This window comes from Trachypithecus francoisi, unplaced genomic scaffold (genome assembly GCF_009764315.1).
Source record: "Trachypithecus francoisi isolate TF-2019V2 unplaced genomic scaffold, Tfra_2.0 Lachesis_group4, whole genome shotgun sequence".
Taxonomy (NCBI): domain Eukaryota; kingdom Metazoa; phylum Chordata; class Mammalia; order Primates; family Cercopithecidae; genus Trachypithecus; species Trachypithecus francoisi.
The window spans coordinates 19,689,696-19,702,516 of NW_022681469.1; the positions used below are offsets into that span (position 1 = coordinate 19,689,696).

General features: G+C 42.0%; 1 pseudogene; it reads left to right on the plus strand.

The window, feature by feature from the left end:
- Positions 1-8,922: 8,922 nt before the first annotated feature.
- Positions 8,923-9,621, plus strand: LOC117072574 (annotated as a pseudogene).
- The last annotated feature ends 3,200 nt before the right edge of the window (positions 9,622-12,821 follow it).

Consider the following 12,821-nt stretch of genomic DNA (forward strand, 5'->3'; position numbering starts at 1 on the left):
TAGAAAAGCACTGTGAAAATCCCTGTCCTATTCTGTTCCATTCTAATTACCAGTGTATGCAGCCCCCAGTCACATACCCCCTGCTTGCTCAATTGATCACAACCCTCTCACATGGAGCCCCATTAGAGCTGTGAGCCCTTAAAAGGAACAGGAATTGCTCACTCAGGGAGCTTGGCTCTTGAGACAGGAGTCTTGCTGATGCTCCCGGCCGAATAAACCCCTTCCTTCTTTAACTCGGTATCTGAGGGGTTTTGTCTGCGGCTTGTCCTGTACATGGGGTTTCACCATATTGACCAGGCTGGTCTCAAACTCCTGACCTCATGATCCACCCACCTCGGCCTCCCGAATTGCTGGGATTACAGGCATGAGTCACCAAGCCCGGCCCTGAACTCCTTCTATATTCTGGTTATTAATCCCTTGTCAGATGGGTAGTTGGCAAATATCTTCTCCATTCTGTGGGTTGTCACTTCTCTTTGTTGATTGTTTTCTTTGCTGTGCAGAAGGTTTTTTCACTTGGTGTGATCCCATTTGTCCATTTTTGCTTTGGTTGCTTGTGCTTATGGGTTTTACTCAAGAAATCTTTGCCCACATCAATGTCCTGGAGAGTTTCCCCAATGTTTTCTTGTAGTAGTTTCCTTGTCTGAGGTCTTAGATTTAAGTCTTTAAGCCATTTTGATTTGATTTTTGTATAGGGTGAGAGATGGGAGTCTAGTTTCATTCTTCTGCATGCGGATATCCAGTTTTCCCAGTACCAGTTTTTGAAGAGACTGTCCTTTCCCCAGTAGATGCTTTTGGCAATTTTGTCAAAAATGAGTTCACTGTAGATGTATGGATTTATTTCTGGGTTCTCTATTGTGCTCTATTGGTCTACGTGTCTGTTTTTATGCCAGTACCATGCTGTTTTGGTTACTATAGCTCTGGGGTATATTTGGAAGTCAGGTACTGTGATTCCTCCAGTTTTGTTCTTTTCTCTCAAGATAGCTTTGGCCATTCTGGGTCTCTTATAGTTCCACATAAATTTTAGGATTTTTTTTTTTCTATTTCTGTGCAGAATGTCATTGGTATTTTGCTAGGGACTGCATTGAATTTATAGATTACTTTGGGTATTTTGGACATTTTAACAATATTGATTCTTCCAACCAGTGAACATGGCATATCTTTCCATTTTTGCGTGTGTCCTCTTCAATTTCTTGCATCAATGTTTTATAGTTTTTATTGTAGAGATATTTCACTACTTAATTCCTAGGTATTTCATTTTATTTGTAGTTATTATAAATGGAATTACTTTTTTGATTTCATTTTCAGATTGTTTGCTGTTGGCATGTAGAAATGGTACTGCTGTTGGCATGCAGAAATGGTACTGGTGCAACTTTATTGAATTTATGAGTTCTAATGGTTTTTTTTTTTTGGTGGAGTCTTTAGGTTTTTCCAAATATAAGATCATATCATCTGCAGACAAGGATGATTTGACTTATTCTTTTCTACTTTGGACGCCCTTTATTTCTCTCTTATCTGATTGTTCTAGGTAGGTATTCCAGTACTATGTCGAAAAACAGTGGTGAAAGTGGGCATCCTTGTCTTGTTCTAGATAGTAGAGGAAAGGCTTTCAATTTTAGCCATTCAATATGATACTAGCTGTGGGTCTGTCATATATAGCTTTTATTGTGTTGAGGTGTGTTCCTTCTACATCCAGTTTTTTTAGGTTTTTTTTTTTTTTAATCATGAAGGTATATTGAATTTTATGAAATTCTTTTCACTGTCAGTTGAAGTAGTCACATGGTTTTTGTCCTTCATTCTGTTGATATGATGTATCCCATTGATTGATTTGCACCTATTGAACCATCCTTGCATTCCTGGGATAAATCCCACTTGGTCATAATGAATGATCTTTTTAATGTGTTGTTAAATTTTGTTTACTGGTATTTGGTTGAGGATTTTTCCATCCATGTTCATCAGAGATACTGGCCTGTAGTTTTCTTTTTTTGATGTGTCTTTGTCTGGTTTTGGTATCAAGGTAATACTAGCCTCATATAATGAGTTTGGAAAGATTCCCTCCTCTTCTCCTTTTTTTTTTTTTTTTTTTTTGAGATGGAGTCTCGCTGTGTCACCCAGGCTGGAGTGCAGTGGCCGGACCTCGGCTCACTGCAAGCTCTGCCTCCCGGGTTCACGCCATTCTCCTGCCTCAGCCTCCCGAGTAGCTGGGACTACAGGCGCCCGCCACCTCGCCCAGCTAGCTTTTTGCATTTTTTAGTAGAGACGGGGTTTCACTGTGTTAGCCAGGATGGTCTTGATCTCCTGACCTCGTGATCCACCCATCTCGGCCTCCCAAAGTGCTGGGATTACAGGCTTGAGCCACCGTGCCCGGCCCCTCTTCTCCTTTTTGAAATAGTTTGAATAGGACTGGTATTATTTCTTCTTTAAATATTTGGTAAAATTTAGTAGTGAAGCCATTGGGTCCTGGGCTTTTCTTTGCTAGGAGAATTTTTATTATGGCTTCGATTCTGTTACTTATTATTGGTCTGTTTAGGTTTTGGATTTCTTCCTGGTTCAATTTTGGTAGGTCGTATGCATCTAGGAATTTGTCAATCTCTTTAGGTTTTTTTGCTTGTTGCTCACAGTAGCCTCTATGATCCTCTGAATTTCAAGTCCAGGTTTCTTACCTGCATATATTGCATAGTGGTGATGTCTGAGCTTTTAATGTACCCATCACCTGAATAGTGAATATTGTACCCAATAGTAATTTTTCAACCATCACTCTACTCCCTCAAAAATAGCTTTATTATACAAAGAAACCCACCTATTTAAAGTGTACATTTCTATGAGAGTTGGCAAATGTATACAGTCATGTAATGACTACCATATACATGTACATTAATGATATCCTCAGTCCTTTCCCAAAAGGACCTATCACCATTTACTCAGGGACAGTACACTAGGGAATACCCAACTATTTTGAGGATTATGAGACACAGGGTTTTAGTTAACATTTATACACAGAGACCATGTCATCCTGGTCCCCTTTGCTAGAGTGGGCAGATGAGGTAATAAATGCAGTCCTGGCCAAAGTCCATCTTACTGTGGATTCACTGGGTCCCCAAGACCGTTGGGTGGTCATTTCTCCTTCCAGGAACCTATGCCAGTAATCACCTACTTCCAGTCTTTTGGTTATACCAGAAGAAAATATCTTTTCTTCAGCTACTCTTAGATAGATGTATAATGATTATTAACAAAAGTCTAAATTTAACTTTTCATGAGCATCCTTCTTGATGTCTTTACGCATATACAGACAAATGTATATGCACAAATGAAATCACATGTGTCTTACTCCATTTTGTTCTGCTATAACAGAATACCTGTGATTGGGTAATTTATAATGAACAGAAAGTTATTATCTCACAGTTCTGAAGGCTGGGAAGACAACAATCAAGGCACCAGCATCTGAGTGCTTTCTTGCTGAGTTCTCCCATGAAGGAAGGCAGAAGAGCAAGACAGAGCAAATCCGCTCTCCAAAGCCCTTTCCATAGTGGCATTAATCCATTCGTGGGGGCTGAACCCTCATAACCTACACACCTCCCAAAAGATCCTACCTTTTAACAGTGTTGCAGTGGGGATTAAGTTTCCAACATAAGAGTTTTGGAGGATATATTCAAACTATAACAACAACACAAAGTTATTTTGTAACCTACTTTTAAGACTTATCAGTATGTCTTATAAATGTTTCTAAAGTGTTATTAGTTTCCTATTGTTGCTGTGACAAGTTATCACAAATTTAGTGGCTTAAAACAACACAAATTTATCTTACAGTTCTATAGGTCAGAAGTCTGAAAATGGGTCTAACTGGGCCAAAGTCATATTGTTGGCAGGACTTCATTCCTTTCTGGAAACTCCAGGGGAGAATCCACTTCCTTTCCCTTTCCAGCTTCTAGAGGAAGCCTACATTGCTTGGTTCATGGCTTTCTTCCTCCATCTTCAAAGCCAGCAGCTTCAGCTGAGTCATTCTCATGCTGCCATGACTTTGGTTCTCCCTCTTCCAAGGACCTCTGTGATTACACCACGTCTGCCTGGATAACCCAGGATAATTGTCCCATTTTAAGGCCAGTTTATTAGCAACTTTAGTTCTGTCTGAAACCTTAATTCCCCCTTGCCATGTAGTTGCATGTATTTTAAGGTTCCAGGGATTTGCCTATGGACATATTTGTGGGACCATTATTCTGCCTACCACAGTCATTAACTGTAAATCTACCTCACCATTTTTTAATGATTGCAAAGTATTATTATTTTTTGAAATAGGGTCTCACTCTGTCACCCAGTCTGGAGGGCAGTGGTGTGATCACAGATCTCACTGCAGCCTTGATTTCCTGGACTCAAGCAGTCCTCCCACCTCAGCCCTCTGAGTAAGCAGGACTACAAGCCTGGGCCACCATGCCCAGCTAATTTTTAATGTTTTTGTATCAATAGAGTCTCACTCTGTTGCCCAGACTGGTTTTGAATCCCTGGGCTCAGACAATCCTCCTGCCTTGACCTCTCAAAGTGTTGGGATTACAGGCATGAGCCATTGTGCCCAGCTTATGATTGCAAAGTATTATATTTTATAGATGCACCTGCATTTATGTAACCAACATCTTGTAGCTGGATATTCACTTATTAGTTCACCTAAGAAATATTCACTGGATACCTACCATATTGCATGTTAGGTGCTGGGGATATATTTGGGAACAATCATTTATATTGTTTCCCTTTTATACTACTATAAACAATATTTTAATCATCAGGTTTGTGCCTATATCTTTATGCATATATCTCCAACTATTTCCTTAGAATACATTCCTAGATTTGGAAATGATGGATCAAAGGATAGTCTACATTTTGATACATTTGTCATACTGCTTGCCAAGCAAAGGTAGTATCTATTTATTTTCTAATACTTGGTGCATGAGAGTTTTCTCTACTTTTTTCCCAGCTGGTTATTCTCAAATTTTTAACATTTACCCAATACAGAAGTGACAAAATTTATAGTTGCATATCTTTGCTTTCTAGTGAGACTGAATATATTTTTAAAATATCATCCTTATCCTGGAGATTGAATATTTTCTCATATGTTTATCAAAACTTTTAAATAAATTTGTCAGCTGGATCTTGGATTCCTAGGTACAAGTGCCTTAGTCATACAGGAAGGAAGAGGCACCTGTAAGAAACATTTTAAGGCCAGGAGTGGTGGCTCATGCCTGTAATCCTAGCACTTTGGGAGGCTGAGGCAGGAGGATCGCTTGAGGAGTTCAAGACTAGCCTGGGCAATATGGTGAAACCCCGTCGCTACCCAAAATACAAAAATTAGCCAGGCATGGTGGCACACACCTGCGGTCCCAGCTACTCAGGAGGCTAAGGTGGGTGGATGGTTTGAGCCCAGGAGGCAGAGGTTGCAGTGAGCCATGATTGTGCCACTGCACTCCAGCCTGGGTGACAGAGCCAGCCCTCGTCTCAAAAAAAGAGAAAGAAATAACAAAAGAAAGAAAGAAAGATTTTAAAAATCAATATGGACCCTAGCTTTCCTCAGAAGAATGAATGATTCCAAGTCTAGGGTAGAAAAGGAACAAGACAAGTCAGAGACAACTTGCGTCAGAGAGCGAGGAAATTATCAAAGACTGATGGAGTCATGTCAAAAGTCACAGGAAGCCAGGTACGGTGGCTGCTGTTGGGTACCTGCTTTGGAAAGCATTTGAATGATTCCATCTAAACACATCCTTATCTTTTTCTCACTGAAATAAAATGATCGGGGTAAAGAATTATTCTTTTCTTCTTGAGACAGAGTCTTGCTCTGTTACCCAGGCAGGAGTGCAGTGGCATGATCATAGCTTGTAGTAGCCTCGAACTCCTGGGCTCAAGCGATCCTCCCATCCCAGCCTCCCAAGTAGCTAGGACTACACACATCTGCCACCATGTAAGGGCAATAATTTTTGTTTCTTTTTTTTTTTTTTAGAGATGGCATTTTGCTATGCTACCCAGGATGGTCTTGAATTCCTGGGCTCAAGTGATCCTCCCACCTCAGTCTTTCAAAGCCCTGGGTTACAGGCATGAGCCACTGTGTCTGGCTGGTAAAGGATTATTAAAGATTCCTTTGTTCTTAGGTTACATTAAAAAGTACAATGTAGGCCGGACACAGTGGCTCATGCCTGTAATCCCAGCACTTTGGGAGGCCGAGGTGGGCAGATCACCTGAGGTCAGGAGTTTGTGACTAGCCTGGCCAACATGGTGAAACCCCATCTCTACTAAACACACAAAAATTAGCTGGGTGTGGTGGCATATGCCTGCAGTCCCAGCCACTCGGGAGGCTGAGGCAGAAGAATTGCTTGAACCCAGGAGGTGGAGGTTGCAGTGAGCCAAGATCATGCTACTGCACACCAGCCTGGGTGACAGAGTGAGACTCTGTCTGAAAATACAAACAAACAAACAAAAACAACAACAATGTGGATCCAGGCATGGTGGTGTGCACCTGTGGTCCCAGAAGGCATGGTGGTGTGCACCTGTGGTCCCAGAAGGCATGGTGGTGTGCACCTGTGGTCCCAGCTACTCAGGAGGCTGGCGTGGGAGGAAACTTCGCATCCAGGAGTTAGAGTCCAGCCTGGGCAACACAGCAAGACTCCATTCTCTAAAAACAAAGTTCGCAGGACAGGAGTGGGTGTGGATATTGTTTGGCAAGAGGAAAAGAGTTCTGGAAATTGGTTGCACAACAATGTGATTTTATTAAAACAACAAGGAGATATAACCTCATGCCTATTAAGATGGCTATTATCAAAAAGACAAGAGCTAATACGTGTTGGCAAGGATATGGGCAAAAGGGAACCTTTGTACACTGTTGGTAGAAGCCATTATGGAAAACATTATGGAGATTGCTCCACAAATTAATAATAGAACTGCCATATAATCCAGCAAGCCCATTTCTGGGTATATATCTGAAAGAAATGAAATCAGTATGTCAAAAAGGCATCTGCACTCCCATGTTCATTGGCAGCATTATTCACAATAGCCAAGACACAGAAACAACCTAAGTGTCCACTGGTAGATGAATGGATACATTGTTATATATATACATATACACATGCACACATGTACATATAGAGACACGATAGATTATTATTCAGTCACAAAAAGAAAATCTTGCTATTTGCAACGACATTATCATTATTCATAATAGCCAAGAATAAACCTTGAGGGCATGATGCTAAGTGAAATATGTCAGACAGAGAAAGACAAATACTATATAATCTTACTTATATGTCAAATTTTAAAAAGATGAACTCACAGAAAGAGTAAAATGGTGGCTGCAGGGGCTAAGAGGTAGGGGATATAGGGAAATGTTGGTCAAAGGATAAAAACTTTGTCATAAGATGAGTGAGTTCTGGAGATTTAATGTAGCATAGTGACATTATTTGATAATAATGTATACTTGAAATTTGCTAAGAGACTAGATCTCAAGCATTCTCATCACAGAGACAGACACACCTGGTAACTAGGTAAGGCAATAGATGTGTTAACTAACTTGATTGTGGTAGTTATTTCACAATATAGACATATATAACATAATCACTTTGTACACCTTAGTTTTATACAATTGTATTTGTCAATTATACCTTATAAAGCTAGGGGAAAAAAGAATATGGTGAAAGAAAGATTAATAACCATAAAAAGTCTTCATTAAGAGCTACTTCTTATTATAACTTTTTCTTTTTTTTTCTTTTTTTTTTTTTTTTTTGAGATGGAGTTGCATTCCTGTCACCCAGGCTGGAGTGCAGTGGCGTGATCTCGGCTCACTGCAACCTTTGCCTCCTGGGTTCAAGCCATTCTCCTGCCTCAGCCTCCCAAGTAGCTGAGATTACAGGCACCCACAACCATCCCCATCTAATTATTGTATTTTTAGTAGAGACAGGGTTTCGCCATGTTGACCAGGCTGGTCTCGAACTCCTGACCTCAGATGATCCACCTGCCTCTGCCTTCCAAAGTGCTGGGATTACAGGTGTGAGCCGCTGCTCCTGGCCTAACTTCTTTATTTTTTTAAGACAAGGTTTTTCTCTGTTACCCAGGCTAGAGTGCAGTGGTGCCATCATAGCTCATTGTAGCCTCAAATTCCTGGGCTCAAGCAGTCCTCCTACCTGGGCTTCCCAAAGTGCTGGGAATTACAGTTGTGAGCCACCACGCCTGGCCTATAACTCCTCAGGTTACTTGATAGCCTTATGCAGTTTTACAACACGTGCTAAACACAAATGAAGGGCAGATAAAAACATTATATTAAAAAACCCAATGTGAATGTACTTTACACCACTGAACTGTACACTTAAAAATGGCTAAGATGGGCCGGGCTCATGCCTATAATCCCAGCACTTTGAGAATCCAAGGCGGGCGGATCACCTGAGGTCAGGAGTTCAAGACCAGCCTGGCCAATATGGTGAAACCCTGTCTCTACTAAAAATACAAACATTAGCCAGGCATGGTGTCGCGCGCTTATAGCCCCAGCTACTCGGGAGGCTGAGGCAGAAGAATCACTTGAACCCAGGAGGCAGAGGTTGCAGCAAGCCGAGATCATGCCACTGCACTCCAGCCTGGGTGACAGAGCGCGAGTCTGTCTCAAAAAAACAAACAAAAAAAAATTTGGGAGGCCGAGGCGGGCGGATCACAAGGTCAGGAGATCGAGACCATCCTGGCTAACACGGTGAAACCCCGTCTCTACTAAAAACTACAAAAAACTAGCGGGGCAAGGTGGTGGGTGCCTGTAGTCCCAGCTACTTGGGAGGCTGAGGCAGGAGAATGGCGTAAACCCGGGAGGCGGAGCTTGCAGTGAGCTGAGATCTGGCCACTGCACTCCAGCCTGGGTGACAGAGTGAGACTCCGTCTCAAAAAAAAAAAAAAAAAAATTGCTAAGATGGGATTCTGGAAGAAACAAGAGTGTGATGTGAGTGTGCAGAGGCAAAAGAAATCAAGGAATTATGCAACCATGAAGCCAATGCTTAGTCTCAGACATCAGAGGCTTAAAGAAATGGATCGATTAAAACCTAAAAAGGAAGAAAAGAAAGATTGCAACATACTAAAGGAAAGAGAAGTTCCTCAACACCCTTCCTACTTATTTTTCCAGTATAATACACAGCTGGGCCAGCTTACCACATCCTTGTTGACACCAACTTTATCAACTTTTCCATTAAAGCCAAACCAGACTAAGTGCAGTCAATGATGGACTGTCTGTAGGCCAAGTGTATCCCTTATATAACCGATTGTGTAATGGCTGAAATTGAGAAATTGGGGCAGAAGTATTGAGTGGCTCTAAGAGATCTCCACGGATCCAAGGTTTGAATGATTACCGTGCACACACAAAGGAACCTATACAGATGACTACTTAGTACAGAGAGAAACTCAGCACAAATGTTACATCGTGGCCACGGTTGACCAGGACCTTAAAAGAAGAATCTCCAAGATTCCGGGAGTTCCTATCATGTACATTTCTAACCATAGATGCAACATCCAATGAATGCCAGATGATTATGGAATCCCTGGGTTCTAATTCTTACAAGAATTAGAAGGAAACAAAGTTTCCCTACCTTTCTTTTCTTTCTTTTTTTTTTTTTAAGAGATATTAAATGCTTTTATTTTCAATATTAAAAATCAATATTTTAAATATTAAAATGGCGCTAATTTTAACAAAATGGCAGGAAAAAACCCCAAGGTACAATCTACAGGGAAACTCATCTTGACGCCCCTCACCCCCCGCAACACACACACCTGACTAGGCCCCAGTTGCGGGTGCCCAGCAGAGCTCCCAGTCACATCCACGCCCACACACACACTGGGGCTGGGGACTGGCCCAGGAGCAGGTACCAAAATAGTTTTAGAAACAACTGTCCAGCTCAGGCGCTAGAAAAATACTCTTTGCAAAGGGAGGGGAAAGGACAGAGTGTGTGGAGCGGGAGGTGGCACAAGGTGCTGGGCCCCACCTGTCCCCTTCCTTAGGCAGCGGGCCCCCAGGGCAGCCAAATGCCTGCAGGAGGGCTCAGTTCTGGCCCAAGTCCCAGGCCCACACTCTGGGGCTGGTGCTGCTCCCGGGCCCTCCCTGCGTTTCTTTGACCAATTTTCCTCTTGTTACCAGTTTCCTCTGCCTTTCTTTGACCACTTTTCTCTTGCTGCCAGTTCATTAAACATGTAATAGCATGAATTATTATTCTATTCACCCATTTGCTCTATTTCACTTTTTCTTATGCTGTTTTGAAATTGATATTTTGTCTCATTTAAAAATTTTAAGGCCAGGTGCAGTGGCTCACGCCTGTAATCCCAGCACTTTGGGAGGCCAAGGCAGTTGGATCATTTGAGGTCGGGAGTTTGAGACCAGCCTGGCCAACATGGTGAAACCCTGTCTCTACTAAAAATACAAAAAATTAGCCGGAGGTGGTGGTGGGTGCCTGTAATCTCAGCTACTTGGGAGGCTGAGGCAGGAGAATTGCTTGAACCCAGGGGGCAGAGGTTGCAGTGAGCCGAGATCATACCATTGCACTCCAGCCTGGGCAACAAGTGCGAAACCCTGTCTCCAAAAAAAAAAAAAAAAATTTAAATGATAGTCAAGGTACAAAATCTCAGGAAGGATACGTTTTATACTTTGAGTTCTGTTGTACAGTATAGTGAATACAGTTAATAATAGAGTTTTTTTTTTTTTTTTTGAGACGGAGTTTCGCTCTTGTTGCCCAGGCTAAAATGCAATGGCGCGATCTCGGCTCACCGCAACCTCTGACTCCCGGGTTCAAGCGATTCTCCTGCCTCAGCCTCCCAAGTAGCTGGGATTACAGGCATGCACCATCATGCCCGGCTGATTTTGTATTTTTTAGTAGAGACGGGGTTTTTCCATTTTGGTCAGGCTGGTCTCGAACTCCCGACCTCAGGTGATCCGCCTGCCTTGGCCTCCCAAAGTGCTGGGATTACAGGTGTGAGCCACCGTGCCCGGCCTAATAATAGAGTATTATACATTTCACAGTTGCAAAGAGTAAATTTCAAATGTTCTCATCACAAAAATGTTAAGTATTTGAAGTGATGGCTATGTTAACTAGCTTGATTTTGTTATTCTACATTGTACCCAAAAATTATGACATCACTCTGTGACCCACAAACTTATACATTTATAAATTGTCAATTTACAATAAAAATAATTTGTTGCAAATAATGGTTAAGATGGTAACTTTTATGTTATGTGTTTTTTTTTTTTTTTTTTTTTTGAGACGGAGTCTCACTCTATCGCCCAGGCTGGAGTGCAGTGGCCGGATCTCAGCTCACTGCAAGCTCCACCTCCCTGGTTCACGCCATTCTCCTGCCTCAGCCTCCCGAGTAGCTGGGACTACAGGCGCCCGCCACCTCGCCCGGCTAGTTTTTTGTATTTTTTAGTAGAGACGGTGTTTCACCGTGTTAGCCAGGATGGTCTCAATCTCCTGACCTCGTGACCCGCCCGTCTCGGCCTCTGAAAGTGCTGGGATTACAGGCTTAAGCCACCACGCCCGGCCCTGTTATGTGTATTTTAGCACAATTTAAAACATTTTTTTACAGTTCACAGGAGCCAGTTTAAAGGAACTCTTGCTGGACAGCTCAAACATCAAAATAAATAATGTTTGCAATTAACTGATACATATAAAATATGTAACACTCCATGGTTTCTTTTTTTTTTTTTTTTTTTTTGAGACGGAGTCTCACTCTGTCGCTCAGGCTGGAGTGCAGTGGCCGGATCTCAGCTCACTGCAAGCTCCGCCTCCCAGGTTCACGCCATTCTCCTGCCTCAGCCTCCCGAGTAGCTGGGATTACAGGCGCCCACCACCTCGCCCGGCTAGTTTTTTGTATTTTTTAGTACAGACGGGGTTTCACCGGGTTAGTTAGGATGGTCTCGATCTCCTGACCTCGTGATCCGCCCGTCTCGGCCTCTCAAAGTGCTGGGATTACAGGCTTGAGCCACCGCGCCCGGCCCACTCCATGGTTTCAAGGCTCATAACCCCAGCAAGCAGGCAGATTGTTTGAGCCTAGGAGTTCCAGACCAGCCTGGGCAACATGGTGAAACCCTGTCTCTACCAAAAATACCAAAATTAGCCAGTTTCATAATCCAGTCTCAAAATAAATAAATAGATAAAAAATTTTAAATACAATTTTAAAATTAAAAACAAATAAATAAAAATTTTAAAAATCTCCATGGTTTCATGATACTTGAAAAAAAAAGAAAACCTTGTTGGTTACTATAGAAGGTTGCTAGGGCACTTGTTTATTTTTTTGAAAACTGATAAAAGAATTTTTCTTCCTCTCACCTTCCCTGTATAAACTGATTTTGAGAGTAATCAAATAGTTCAATGAGAAAATTCTTCTTTACAGAATTTCAGTCAAAAAGCAGATACAGAATGACAGAATTAGGAACTCACTATTTTGCAACCCTAAATAAAAGAAGGCCTCTCAGCATGATCATCATGGCTGCTCCAACAGTTAAATGAAAGGTCGAAGGCGAGCTTTGCAATGGAGGGATCAGAGGGAGCCGACTGATCCTTAGCACCACCTAAGAAGCATAAAGTAACTGAACTTGAGTCTACTCAGCCTTTACATCTAATTACCAGTGTAAAGGCAATCTGAGTTACATAGGAACATGTTCAACAATCCTACATGGTATCAGCCAACCAAATTTGTAACATGGGGCATTCTACAACACAAATGACTCAGTTTCTCCAACAAATCAATGGCTTGGGAGAACAGTGGGGAAGATATAGCCATTAAAAAAGTAAGTGGGCCGGGGGTGGTGCCTCATGCCTGTAATCCCAGCACTTTAG